Source organism: Pseudophryne corroboree, chromosome 4 (assembly GCF_028390025.1).
Source record: "Pseudophryne corroboree isolate aPseCor3 chromosome 4, aPseCor3.hap2, whole genome shotgun sequence".
NCBI lineage: Eukaryota > Metazoa > Chordata > Amphibia > Anura > Myobatrachidae > Pseudophryne > Pseudophryne corroboree.
In genome coordinates this window covers 198036261-198049318 of record NC_086447.1, presented here as the reverse complement: position 1 = coordinate 198049318, position 13058 = coordinate 198036261, and the positions used below count along the sequence as shown (strand labels likewise).

At 40.8% G+C, this 13058-nt stretch overlaps 6 non-coding genes across 6 annotated transcripts; all 6 read left to right on the top strand.

Annotated features, from left to right (window-relative positions):
• Positions 1 to 5679: 5679 nt before the first annotated feature.
• On the top strand, positions 5680 to 5752 carry TRNAF-GAA (transfer RNA phenylalanine (anticodon GAA)). The gene has a single exon. It is a non-coding gene; the product is annotated as a tRNA-Phe (tRNA).
• Positions 5753 to 9990: 4238 nt separating this feature from the next.
• On the top strand, positions 9991 to 10063 carry TRNAY-GUA (transfer RNA tyrosine (anticodon GUA)). The gene has a single exon. It is a non-coding gene; the product is annotated as a tRNA-Tyr (tRNA).
• Positions 10064 to 10208: 145 nt separating this feature from the next.
• Positions 10209 to 10281, top strand: TRNAF-GAA (transfer RNA phenylalanine (anticodon GAA)). Its single transcript has one exon. It is a non-coding gene; the product is annotated as a tRNA-Phe (tRNA).
• A 146-nt stretch (positions 10282 to 10427) lies between these two features.
• TRNAF-GAA (transfer RNA phenylalanine (anticodon GAA)) lies at positions 10428 to 10500 on the top strand. Its single transcript has one exon. It is a non-coding gene; the product is annotated as a tRNA-Phe (tRNA).
• A 1016-nt stretch (positions 10501 to 11516) lies between these two features.
• Positions 11517 to 11589, top strand: TRNAF-GAA (transfer RNA phenylalanine (anticodon GAA)). The gene has a single exon. It is a non-coding gene; the product is annotated as a tRNA-Phe (tRNA).
• A 598-nt stretch (positions 11590 to 12187) lies between these two features.
• On the top strand, positions 12188 to 12260 carry TRNAF-GAA (transfer RNA phenylalanine (anticodon GAA)). The gene has a single exon. It is a non-coding gene; the product is annotated as a tRNA-Phe (tRNA).
• Positions 12261 to 13058: the final 798 nt, after the last annotated feature.

The following is a 13058-nucleotide window of genomic DNA, read 5'->3' as shown; positions in this document are numbered from 1 at the left end:
AACTACTCGTAAAAATTTTCATGCCGTTTCTGAGTAGCTCCAAACCTACTCCTACCTTGCGATCACTGCAGACAGTTTAGTTCCTGCTTTGATGTCACATACACGCCCTGCGTTCGGCCAGCATCTCCCCCGTTTTTCCAGGCATGCCTGCGTTTTTACCTGACACGCCTGTGTTTTTTAGCACACTACCGGAAAATGGTCAGTTACCACCCAGAAACACCCACTTCCTGTCAATCACTCACCGATCAGCAAAGCGATTGAAAAGCGTCGCTCGACCTTGTGTAAAACTGCATAGTTTGGTGTGAAAGTACTTTGTGCATGCGTACTGCGGGCCATACGCATGCGCAGAAAAGCCGATTTTTTTGCCTGATCGCCGCGCTGCGACCGAAAGCAGCTAGCAATCAAATCGGAATGAGGGCCCAAGTCACCAACTTGGTTGCCTGTGAAACATCCCCAAACCATCACAATGCCTCCTCCATGCTTAACTGTTGGCGCTTCACAGTCTGGGAGAAAGCACTCACCTGGACGACGACGCACAAAAGCCCGGCGATGCGAGCCAAAAAGTTCAAATTTCAATTAGTCGGTCCAAAGCACCCTCTTCCACTGTTCCTCAGTCCAATCCTTATGCTTCTTAGCCCATGCATACCTTTTTGCTACGTTTGTAGCACATACAGTAGAAGTGGTTTTCTTACTGCAACCCTACCACTAAAGGCCATATTCCTGCAAGCGCCTGGCCACCGTTCTATCGGACACAGGCTGGAAACAACTTTTCTGCAACTTCTTTCCTATTTCCGGAGCAGTCAAATGTCTATTACGCCTGCTAGTAGTCCTAATGAAGTTGTCCTCATGAACAGTTGTTTTTGGACGACTAGTTAGTTTTCTTGTAAAATTTTGAATGGTTTTTGAGTTTCGTTCAATATCCCGATGCATGGCCCCAACAGATACTTTCAACCATTTGTGGTAAGAAAACAGCACAATCACAAGTTGATAATGTTCGATTATTTACGATCACTTCGCACTCACACGACACGTTACTACAAGCTTTCACGACTGTTCTTGATAGTAAATAAACAACTAATGCAAAATGGTAGATTAAATTCCTGCTAGATGGCGATGTACAGATGCACCTCCACGCAAAGCGAGCAAAGTACAATGCTGAAATTATGTCTCCAAGCATAAATTTTATTTTTTGACGCATTTATATCAGTTTTCTGGGTTGCATCGGTACGGAAATAATCTATTTTGTTATTTTTTATCATACTCCAGTCATACACAAGTAGCAGAATGTAGGATAAACAAGCTTCTTTTCGATTTCAGGGGGTGTGCTCAGACTTTTGACAAGTACTAATATATATATATATATATATTTATTTATTCTATAGACAAAAAAACCTTATGGTTTCACATGTCCCATTAAGGCTTCTTACACATGATCTGGCATTTCAGAAACCTATTGTAACTCTTCCACTCAAACTCCAAAAAGCAATGAAATTCTGATCATTAAGGCTGACGCCTTAATGGACGTGTTCCTTGCACAATACAGATATGGTATGCCATCACACCCTGTGGGTAAGTGCAGATTCAGCACTCTCACAGAGTGAGATTGTTGTCACTCACACAATGGTGGAGCTGATTTGTGTGCTCATTGGATTACACACATGCAGTCTATGCAACTGAAGGTCTGAGCGGAAGACAAAGCTGCTCGGATGAGGTAAGAGTGTTGTTGATTGGAGGGAGGAGACAGAGCAGTGTGGATGGGGGACATAAGTGTGTGGAAAGAGGGAAGACTAAGCAGCACTGATGGGGGACACAAAGAAACACAAGGGGTAATTCAGACTGCAGCATACCCCGGGAGCCCAGTGAGATGATATCAGCATCTCACTGGCTGCGATTGCCCTGCCTGATTGATAGGCAGAGGTGGTTGTGGGGAAGGAGGGGGCGTGCCAATGGCATTAAAACGACGTTGGCGGGGCATGGTCCGCACAACTGAGGCATTTCTGGACCATTGGGGGGGCGGGCTGTGACGGTTATCCCCCTGTCAAGCGCGCAGGAAGCTACTTGTCAGGTGCAAAAGCATCGCCGTTGTGTGATGCTTTTATACCTTTTGGGTAGGGGGTAGGGCCTGACATGTGGGGCAGACTAGCCCTGTGCTGGGTGTCCCCCTGCGTGTCAGAGTAAATGATCATAGATGTGCTAAATTTATAACATCTACGATCAACTCTGAATTACCCCCTTAGATGGGGAATGATTGGCACAGATGGGGAAAAGACAGTGGCACAGATGGTGGGGAGACAGAGCTGTGTGGATGAGTGGACAGTGCCATGTGGATGAGGGGGAAAGAGCAGCACAGATGGAAAGAAATGGCATGGATGAGGAAGGCAGAGCAGCATGGATGAGGGGAATACAGTCCCAACATCAGAGGGGTAAGTATTTTTACCTTCCCTTGGGGGTGGCAGCTAGGCCTAATCCTTGGGTGGGTTGGATAGGGCAAACCCCCCTCCCCAACAGTGACCCACAAAACTTACCTTCAGGATGTCGGCTACATGAATGGGGTAAGAGTGGTGCGGATAGGGGGTAGATTAAGCAGCAAGTATGGGAAGGTATGGTTGAAAATAGTGGCAAGGATGGGTAGGAAACTGATGCAGATGGGAGAGAAGACAGTGTGCCATGTATTGGAGTAGGCAGAGTGACGTTGAAGAGGGAAACACTGAGCAGCACAGAGAGAAGGAAACGGTGGTACAGACAAGGCACAGGTGGGGAGAGACAGATGGTGCAGATAAGTTAGTACAGACTAGCACAGATAGGAGAACAAAGCAGTAGGGATTGGGGAAGACAGAGCAGCATGGGGTGTATAGGGGAAGTAAGTGTAGATGAATAGACCATAGATGGGGTATTATAGTTTTAGCAATTAACTAAGATGTTTGAGTGAGCTAAATGTGTATACTAAATGAGATGGATGTATGGAGTGAGAAGGAGGGATTGTTGTGGTGACCGAATGGGATGGTTGTGGGCACTGAGTGGGATGGGAGCACCACATAACTGCTCAGACCTTCAGTTGCATAGACTGCATGTGTGTATTCCAATGAGCACACAAATCTGTGAATTAGGAGCTCCACCACTGTGTGAGTGACAACAATCTTACTCTGTGAGAGTGCTGAATCTGAACCCACAGGGTGTGATGGCATACCATATCTGTATTGTGCAAGGAACACGTCCATTAAGGCGTCAACCTTAATGATCGGAATTTCATTGCTTTTTAGAGTTTGAGTGGAAGAGTTACAACAGGTTTCTGAAATTCCAGATCATGTGTAAGAAGCCTTAATGGAATATGTGAAATCATAAGGTTTTTTGTCTATGGAATTTCATAGCTTTTTTTCAATTTATTATTTTCATTCAGAAATGTAATATTTCACTGTAAGAATAAACATTTGGGGCCAAATGTAATGGAGTGTGATTTTTCAGGTGTCTAATAAATCACATCAAATGGCACATTTGTAAAGTGTGATTTTTTGCTAAAAGTCGCAAATGTAATAGGGTGCAATTTTTGGGGTAAAAACGGGAGTCGCATGCAATGTTTTGCGATTTATTATTAAAAGAAACATGATATTTTTAAAAATAAAAACATGCATTTTTTTAAGACATGTTTTCATTACTTTATGCACTTAGCCAGTAGCGTGTATAGGGGGTCATTCCGAGTTGATCGCTCGCTAGCTGTTTTTTGTAACCGTGTGAATGCATAGTCGCCACCCACAGGGGAGTGTATTTTTTCTTTGCAAGTGTGCGAACGCCTGTGCAGCCGAGCTCTGCAAAAACATTTTGTGCAGTTTCTGAGTAGGTCTGACCTTACTCAGCCCTTGCGATCACCTCAGCCTGTCTAGTCCCGGAATTGACGTCAGACACCTGCCCTGCAAACGCTTGGCCATGCCTGCGTTTTTCCAAACACTCCCAGACAATGGTCAGTTGACATCCACAAACGCCTTCTTCCTGTCAATCTCCTTGTGATCGCCCGTGTGAATGGATTCTTTGTTAATACGCATGCGCAATAGTGACCTGATAGCTGCGCTGCGAAAAACGCCAGCGTGCGATCAAGTCAGAATGACCCCCATAGATCAGTATGATCCGTGCATGCTTCTGTATGGAACAGTAGAGAAATAGTTAAAAAAAAAAAAAAAACATGCAGGTTTCCCCCAAAAGTATAACCAGCCCCAAGCTTTTTGAGCTGGTCCTGGTTGCAGAAATATGGGGAAAAAATTGACTGGGGGTTCCTCGTTTTTCAACAACCAGCACCAGGCTCTTAGACTAGTCCTGGCTCCAAAAATATGGGGGACAAAAGAAGTAGGGTTCCCCCGTATTTTTAAATCCAGCACCAGGCTCTACTAGCTAGGGAAGTAATGCGCAGCTGGGGAAACTTATACAGGTCGCTGCGGCCGCATCGCTCACCCCAACTAGTCGCCCCTGGCACGGGTTCCCTGGGGGAGTGGGCCGCCTTAAATAAAGGGGTCACAGCCAGGCACCCAAGGGCCAGGGCTAATAGCCATTAAAACTTACTGAATAGCAATTTACCAGCAGAATCTTTAATTGTCAGGTGTCAATCTTCAAGAACATTTGCTGTTCCAAGTTTCTGCTGCTAAATTGCTTTTTGCTGAATTGCTATTCAGTAACAAAGTGTAAACACCCAAACATGTGGAAACCCACGATCTAACTAGGGACTTTTAGGTATTCAGTCTATTGCTCTCACGACGGAGCTATTTGGCCAAGCTCTACTGATGAGAATGTCTATTTTTGGAGCTAAAGATTTTGCAAACTGAAATAACATAAAATGCTCTTCAAGATCAAAACCTGAACACAACGTTTTTGCTGCTAAATTGCTTTCCAGTAGCAAAAAGCAAACACCCAACCATGCTAAAACCCAGCAGTTTACCGGCAGAATCTTTCATTATTAGATGTCGCTTTTCAAGAAAACTTGATGTTCTATTAGTTTGCCCAATCTTAAACACCAAATAAGACTCTTTGACTTTCACAATTAGCCGATATAGCTCAGTTGGGAGAGCGTAAGACTGAAGATCTAAAGGTCCCTGGATAGATCCTGGGTTCTGGCATGTTTAGTTGCTGTGTTTTTGTTACAGAATAGCAATTTACCTGCAGAATCTTTAATTATCAGGTGTCGCTCTTCAAGAACATTTGATGTTCTTTCAGTTTGCCTTATTTTAAACACCAAAAAAGACTGCTACTTTTTCGAGTTAGCCAAAATAGCTCAGTTGGGAGAGCGTTATCCTGAAGTTCTGAAGGTACCTGGTTTGATCCCGGGTTTCGGCATGATTAGTTGCTGTTTGTTTGTTATAGAATAGCAATTTACAAGCAGAATCTTTCATTATCAGGTGTCGCTCTTCAAGAACACTTGATGTTCTTTTAGTTTGCCCAATCTTAAACCCCAAAAAAGAGTTTGTAACTTTCACAGTTAGCCAAAATAGCTCAGTTGGGAGAGCCTAAAACTGGAGATCTAAAGTTCCCTGGTTCAATATCAGGTTTCGGCATGTTTAGTTGCTGTGTTTTTGATACAGAATAGCAATTTACCAGCAAAATATTTCATTATCAGGTGTCGCTCTTCAAGAACATTTGATGTTCTTTTAGTTTGCCCAATCTTAAACCCCCAAAAATACTTGAGAAGTTTCACAGGTAGCCGAAATAACTAAATTGGGAGACCGTTAGACTGAAGATCTAAAGGTCCCTGGTTCAATCCCAGGTTTCGGCATATTTACTTGCTGTTTTTTGTTACAGAAAAGCAATTTAGCAGAAGAGTCTTTCATTGTCAGGTATCGCTCTTCAAGAACACTTGATGTTTCTAAGTTTGCCCAATCTTAAACCCCAAATAAGACTTTGTATGTTTCACAATTAGCCGAAATAGCTCAGTTGGGAGAGCGTTAGACTGCAGATCTAAAGATCCCGGGTTTCAGCATATTTAGTTGCTGTTTTTTTGTTACAGAATAGCAAATTAGCAGCAGAAACTGCCGTGTTAAGGTACTGGTCTTAAAGAGCATTTTATGTTATTTCAGTTTGCAAAATCTTTAGCTCCAGAAAAAGACATTCTCATCAGTAGAGCTTGCCAAAATAGCTGAGTTGTGAGAGCAATAGACTGAAAACCTAAAATTCCCTAGTTCGATCGTGGGTTTCAACATGTTTGGGTGTTTGCATTTGGTTACGGAATAGCAATTCAGCAAAAAGCAATTTAGCAGCAGAAACATTCATTTTCAGGTTTCGCCCTCTAGAACACTTGATGTTCTTTCAGTTTGCATTATCTTAAACATCAAAAAAGACTGTTACTGTCAGACTTAGCCGAAATAGCACAGTTGGGAGAACGTTAGACTGAAGACCTAAAGGTCCTTTTTTCGATCCCGGTATTAGGCATGTTTAGTTGCTGTTTTTTTGTTACAGAATAGCAATTTTAACAGCAGAATCTTTCATTATCAGGTATAGCTCTTCAAGAACACTTGATGTTCTTTTAGTTTGCTCAATCTTAAACCCCAAAAACGACTTTGGCATTTTCACAGGTAGCCGAAATAGCTCAGTTGAAAGAGTGTTAGACTGAAGATCTAAGGGTGCTTTGTTCAATCCTGGGGTTTAGCATGGTTGGTTGTTTGCTTTTGCTACTGAATAGCAATTTAGCAGCAAAAACTGTCATTTTCAGGTTTTGATCTTGAAGGGCATGTTATGTTATTTCAGTTTGCAAAATGTTAAGCTCCAAAAAAAGACATTCTCATCAGTAGAGCTTGCCAAAATAGCTCAGTTGTGAGAGCAATAGACTGAAGACCTTAAAGTACCTAGTACGATCGTGGGTTTCCACATGTTTGGGTGTTTGCATTTTTTTACTGAGTAGCAATTCAGCAAAAAGCAATTTAGCAGCAGAAACTTTCATTTTCAGATTTTGCTCTCTAGAACACTTGACGTTCTTTCAGTTTGCCTTATCTTAAAAACCCCCAAAAAACTTTGCTACTTTCAAAGTTAGATAAAAAAAAGCACAGTTGGGAGAGCGTTAGACTGAATATCTAAAGGTCTCTGGATAGATCCCGGGATTCGGCATGTTTAGTTGCTGTTTTTTTGTTACAGAACAGCAATTTACCAGCAGAATCTTTCATTATCAGGTGTTGCTCTTCAAGAACACTTGATATTCTTTTAGTTTGCCTAATCTTAAACCCCAAAAAAGACTTTGTCACTTTTGTATTTATCCAAAATAGCTCAGTTGGGAGAGCGTTAAGACTGAAGATCTTAAGGTCCCTTGATAGATCCCGAGTTTTGGCATGTTTAGTTGCTGTTTTTTGTTACAGAATAGCAATTTACCAGCAGAATCTTTCATTATCAGGTGTCGCTCTTCAAGAACACTTGATGTTCTTTTAGTTTGATCAATCTTAAACCTCAAATAAGACTTTGTATCTTTCACAATTAGTCGAAATAGCTCAGTTTGGAGGGCGTTAGACTGAAGAGCTAAAGGTCCCTGGTTTGTTCTTGGGTTTCAGCATATTTAGTTGCTTTTTTTATTACAGAATAGCAATGTACCAGCAGACCCTTCCATGTTCAGGTTCTGGTCTTCAAGAACATTTCATATTATTACAGTTTGCATCATCATTAGCACCAATAAAAAAAATATCAGTAGAGCTTGGCGAAATAGTTCTGTTTTGAGAATGTAACATTTAAGATCTAAAGGTGCCTTGTTCAATCCTGGGTTTTAGCATGGTTGGGTGTTTGCTTTTTGCTACTGAATAGCAATTTAGCAGCAAAAACTGTTGTGTTCAGGTTTTGATCTTGAAGAGAATTTTATGTTATTTTAGTTTGTAAAATCTTTAGCTCCAAAAAAAGACATTCTCATCAGTACAGCTTGCCAAAATAGCTCAGTTGTGAGAGCAATAGACTGAAGACCTTAAAGTCCCTAGTACGATCGTGGGTTTCCACATGTTTGGGTGTTTGCATTTGGTTACTGCGTAGCAAAAAGCAATTTAGCAGCAGAAACTTTAATTTTCAGGTTTCTGTTTCTAGAACACTTGACAGTCTTTCAGTTTGCCTTATCTTAAACACCAAAAAAGACTAACCTACTTTCAAAGTTAGCCAAAATAACTCAGTTGGGAGAGCGTTAGACTGAAGATTTAAAAGTCCCTGAATAGATCCTGGGTTTCGGCATGTTTAGTTGCTGTTTTTTTGTTACAGAATAGCAATTTACCAGCAGAATCTTTCATTATTAGGTGTAGCTCTTCAAAAACACTTGATGTTCTTTTAGTTTGCCCAATCTCAAACCCCAAATAAGCCTTTTTATTTTTTACTATTAGCCAAAAAAGCTCAGTTGGCAGAGCGTTAGACTGAAGATCTAAAGATCCCGGGTTTCGGCATATTTAGTTGCTGTTTTTTTTGTTACAGAATAGCAATTTAGCAGCAGAAACTGCCGTGTTCAGGACTGGTCTTAAAGAGCATTTTAAATTATTTCAGTTTGCAAAATCTTTAGCTCCAAAAAAAGCCATTCTCATCAGTAGAGCTTGCCAAAATAGCTCAGTTGTGAGCAGGGGTGTATCTAGGGGTCCGAGCACCCCTGGCAAAGTAAGGGGCTAGTGCCCCCCCTACACACTTTTGGAATAAGGTGTGAGTATTGGAAGTGGGGCATGGTCTTGTGGGGGAAGGGTGTGGACACAATAGTGCTTCCATTCAAATTATGCCACACAGTAGTGTCCCTTATTCACATTACCCTATACAGTAGTGTCTCGTATTCACGTTACACCATACCTCCTCCCTAACCCACCTTTCCCACAGCCTGACCTTAACCCGCCCCCCAAAAGCCTCTTCAGTAGTGCCTAACCCTAACCCACCCTTCCTAATCTCCCTCCCTGCAGCCTAACCCTAACTCTCCCACCCTCGCAACTTAACCCTCCCACGCGGCTTGCCAGTGGAGACTTTGGCACCAACTCGATCCGGATTTTGTCATTCTGCATCGCTATCTATGTTGGAATGCCAGCATCAGCATTCTGAGCAGTTTCGGGATGTTGGCGTCAGCTATCCAACCGTCGGGATGCCAAACGCCGGCATCTTGACTGCATCCCGAATGAAATGCTAATGAGCTGCTGTGAGATGAGCCTCAAACGTACCCAGCCATTAACCAAACACCATTAGTTGGATGGTAGAAGTGCTTCCTGTTAGAAAAAACACCAGTGTGCCATCACTTCCAAGATAAAATTATCAATTATACAATTAACTGATATACACTGCTCAAAAAAATAAAGGGAACACTAAAATAACACATCCTAGATCTGAATGAATGAAATATTCTTATTAAATACTTTGTTCTTTACATAGTTGAATGTGTGGACAACAAAATCACACAAAAATTATCAATGGAAATCAAATTTATTAACCCATGGAGGTCTGGATTTGGAGTCGCCCTCAAAATTAAAGTGGAAAAACACACTACAGGCTGATCCAACTTTGATGTAATGTCCTTAAAACAAGTCAAAATGAGGCTCACTACTGTGTGTGGCCTCCACGAATTTCTTATTAGTAGAGCTTGGCGAAATAGCTCAGTGGTGAGAACATTAGACTGAAGATCTAAGGGTGCCTTGTTCAATCCTGGGGTTTAGCATGGTTGGGTGTTTGCGTTTGCTACTGAATAGCAATTTAGCAGGAAAAACTGTCGTGTTCAGGTTTTGATCTTGAAAAGCATTTTATGTTATTTCAGTTTGCAAAATCTTTAACTCCAAAAAAAGACATTCTTATCAGTAGAACTTGCCAAAATAGCTCAGTTGTGAGAGCAATAGACGGAAGACCTTAAAGTCCCTAGTATGATCGTGGGCTTCCACATGTTTGGGTGTTTGCATTTTGTTACTGAGTAGCAATTCAGCAAAAAGAAATTTAGCAGCAGAAACTTTCATTTTCAGGTTTCACCCTCTAGGACACTTGATGTGCTTTCAGTTTGCCTTATCTTAAACACCAAAAAAGACTTTGTAAATGTCAGACTTAGCCGAAATAGCTCAGTTGGGAGAGCATTAGACTGTAGATCTAAAGGTCCCTGGTTCAATCCCGGGTTTCGGCATGTTTTTTTGCTGTACTTTTGTTACAGAATAGCAATTTACCAGCAGAATATTTCATTATCAGGTGTCGCTCTTCAAGAACACTTGATGTTCTTTTAGTTTTCCCATTCTTAAACCCCAAATAAGACCTTGCATGTTTCATAATTAGCCAAAATAGCTCAGTTGGGAGAGCATAAGACTGAAGATCTAAAGTTCCCTGGTTCGATCCCGGGTTTTGGCATGTTTAGTTGCTGTATTTTTGTTACAGAATAGCAATTTACCAGCAGAATCTTTCATTATCAGGTGTTGCTCTTCAAGAACACTTGATGTTCTTTTAGTTTTCCCAACCTAAAACCCCAAATAAGACTTCCCCTTCTTTTACCATTATCCGAAATAGCTCAGTTGGGAGAGCGTTAGACTGAAGATCTAAGAGTCCCTGGTTTGATCCTGGGTTTCGGCATATTTGGTTGCTGTTTTTTTTTTGTTACAGAAAAGCAATTTAGCAGCAGAAACTGCCATGTTCAGGTTCTGGTCTTCTAGAACATTTCATGTTATAATAGTTTGCATTATCATTAGCCCCAATAAAAGAATTTCTTATTAGTAGAGCTTGGCGAAATAGCTCAGTTGTGAGAACATTAGACTGAAGATCTAAGGGTGTCTTGTTCAATCCTGTGGTTTAGCATGGTTGGGTGTTTGCTTTTGCTACTGAATAGCAATTTAGCAGCAAAAACTGTCGTGTTCAGGTTTTGATCTTGAAGAGCATTTTATGTTATTTCAGTTTGCAAAATCTTTAGCTCCAAAAAAAGACATTCTTATCAGTAGAGCTTGCCAAAATAGCTCAGTTGTGAGAGCAATAGACTGAAGAACAAAAAGTCCCTAGTTTGATCATGGGTTTCCACATGTTTGGGTGTTTGCATTTTGTTACTGAGTAGCAATTCAGCAAAAAGAAATTTAGTAACAGAAACTTTCATTTTCAGGTTTCGCCCTCTAGGACACTTGATATTCTTTCAGTTTGCCTTATCTTAAACACCAAAAAAGACTTCGAGACTTTCAGAGTTAGCCGAAGTAGCTCAGTTGGGAGAACCTTATAATGAAGATCTAAAGGTGCCTGGTTCGATCCTAGGTTTTGGCATGTTTAGTTGCTGTATTTTTGTTACAGAATTGCAATTTACCAGCAGAATCTTTCATTATCAGGTGTTGCTCTTCAAGAACACTTGATGCTCTTTTTTCCCCAATACGACTTCACATCTTTCACAATTAGCCGAAATAGCTCAGTTGGGAGAGCGTAAGATTGAAGATCTAAAGGTCCCTGGTACGATCCCGGGATTTGGAATATTTAGTTGCTGTTTTTTTGTTACAGAATAGCAATTTACCAGCAGAATCTTTCATTATCAGGTATTGCTCTTCAAGAACACTTGATGCTCTTTTTTTCCCCAACCTAAAACCCCAAATACAACTTCACATCTTTCACAATTAGCCGAAATAGCTCAGTTGGGAGAGCGTTAGACTGAAGATCTAAAGGTCACTGGTTCGATCCTGGGTTTCGGCATATTTAGTTGCTGTGTTTTTTGTTACAGAATAGCAATTTAGCAGCAGAAACTGCCGTGTTCAGGTTCTGGTCTTCAAGAACATTTCATGTTATTACAGTTTGCATTATTATTAGCCCCAATAAAATAATTTCTTATTAGTAGAGCTTGGCGAAATAGCTCAGTTGTGACAACATTAGACTGAAGATCTAAGGGTGTCTTGTTCAATCCTGTGGTTTAGCATGGTTGGGTGTTTGCTTTTGCTACTGAATAGCAATTTAGCAGCAAAAACTGTTGTGTTCAGGTTTTGATCTTGAAAAGCATTTTATGTTATTTCAGTTTGCAAAATCTTTAGCTAAAAAAAAAAGACATTCTTATCAGTATAGCTTGCCAAAATAGCTCAGTTGTGAGAGCAATAGACTGAAGACCTAAAAGTCCCTAGTACGATCGTGGGTTTCCACATGTTTGGGTGTTTGCATTTTGTTACTGAGTAGCAATTCAGCAAAAAGAAATTTAGCAGCAGAAACTTTCATTTTCAGGTTTCGCCCTCTAGGACACTTGATGTGCTTTCAGTTTGCCTTATCTTAAACACCAAAAAAGACTTTCCAAATGTCAGACTTAGCCGCAATAACTCAGTTGGGAGAGCGTTAGATTGAAGATCTAAAGGTCCCTGGTTCGATCCCGGGTTTCGGCATGTTTAGTTGCTGTATTTTTGTTACAGAATAGCAATTTACCAGCAGAATCTTTCATTATCAGGTGTTGCTCTTCAAGAACACTTGATGTTCTTTTAGTTTTCCCAACCTAAAACCCCAAATAAGACTTCCCCTTCTTTCACCATTATCCGAAATAGCTCAGTTGGGAGAGCGTTAGATTGAAGATCTGAGAGTCCCTGGTTCGATCCCGTGTTTTGGCATATTTAGTTTCTTTTTTTTTTGTTACAGAAAAGCAATTTAGCAGCAGAAACTGCCGTGTTCAGGTTCTTGTCTTCTAGAACATTTCATGTTATAATAGTTTGCATTATCATTAGCCCCAATAAAAGAATTTCTTATTAGTAGAGCTTGGTGAAATAGCTCAGTTGTGAGAACATTAGACTGAAGATCTAAGGGTGTCTTGTTCAATCCTGTGGTTTAGCATGGTTGGGTGTTTGCTTTTGCTACTGAATAGCAATTTAGCAGCAAAAACTGTCGTGTTCAGGTTTTGATCTTGAAGAGCATTTTATGTTATTTCAGTTTGCAAAATCTTTAGCTCCAAAAAAAGACATTCTTATCAGTAGAGCTTGCCAAAATAGCTCAGTTGTGAGAGCAATAGACTGAAGAACAAAAAGTCCCTAGTTTGATCATGGGTTTCCACATGTTTGGGTGTTTGCATTTTGTTACTGAGTAGCAATTCAGCAAAAAGAAATTTAGTAACAGAAACTTTCATTTTCAGGTTTCGACCTCTAGGACACTTGATATTCTTTCAGTTTGCCTTATCTTAAACACCAAAAAAGACT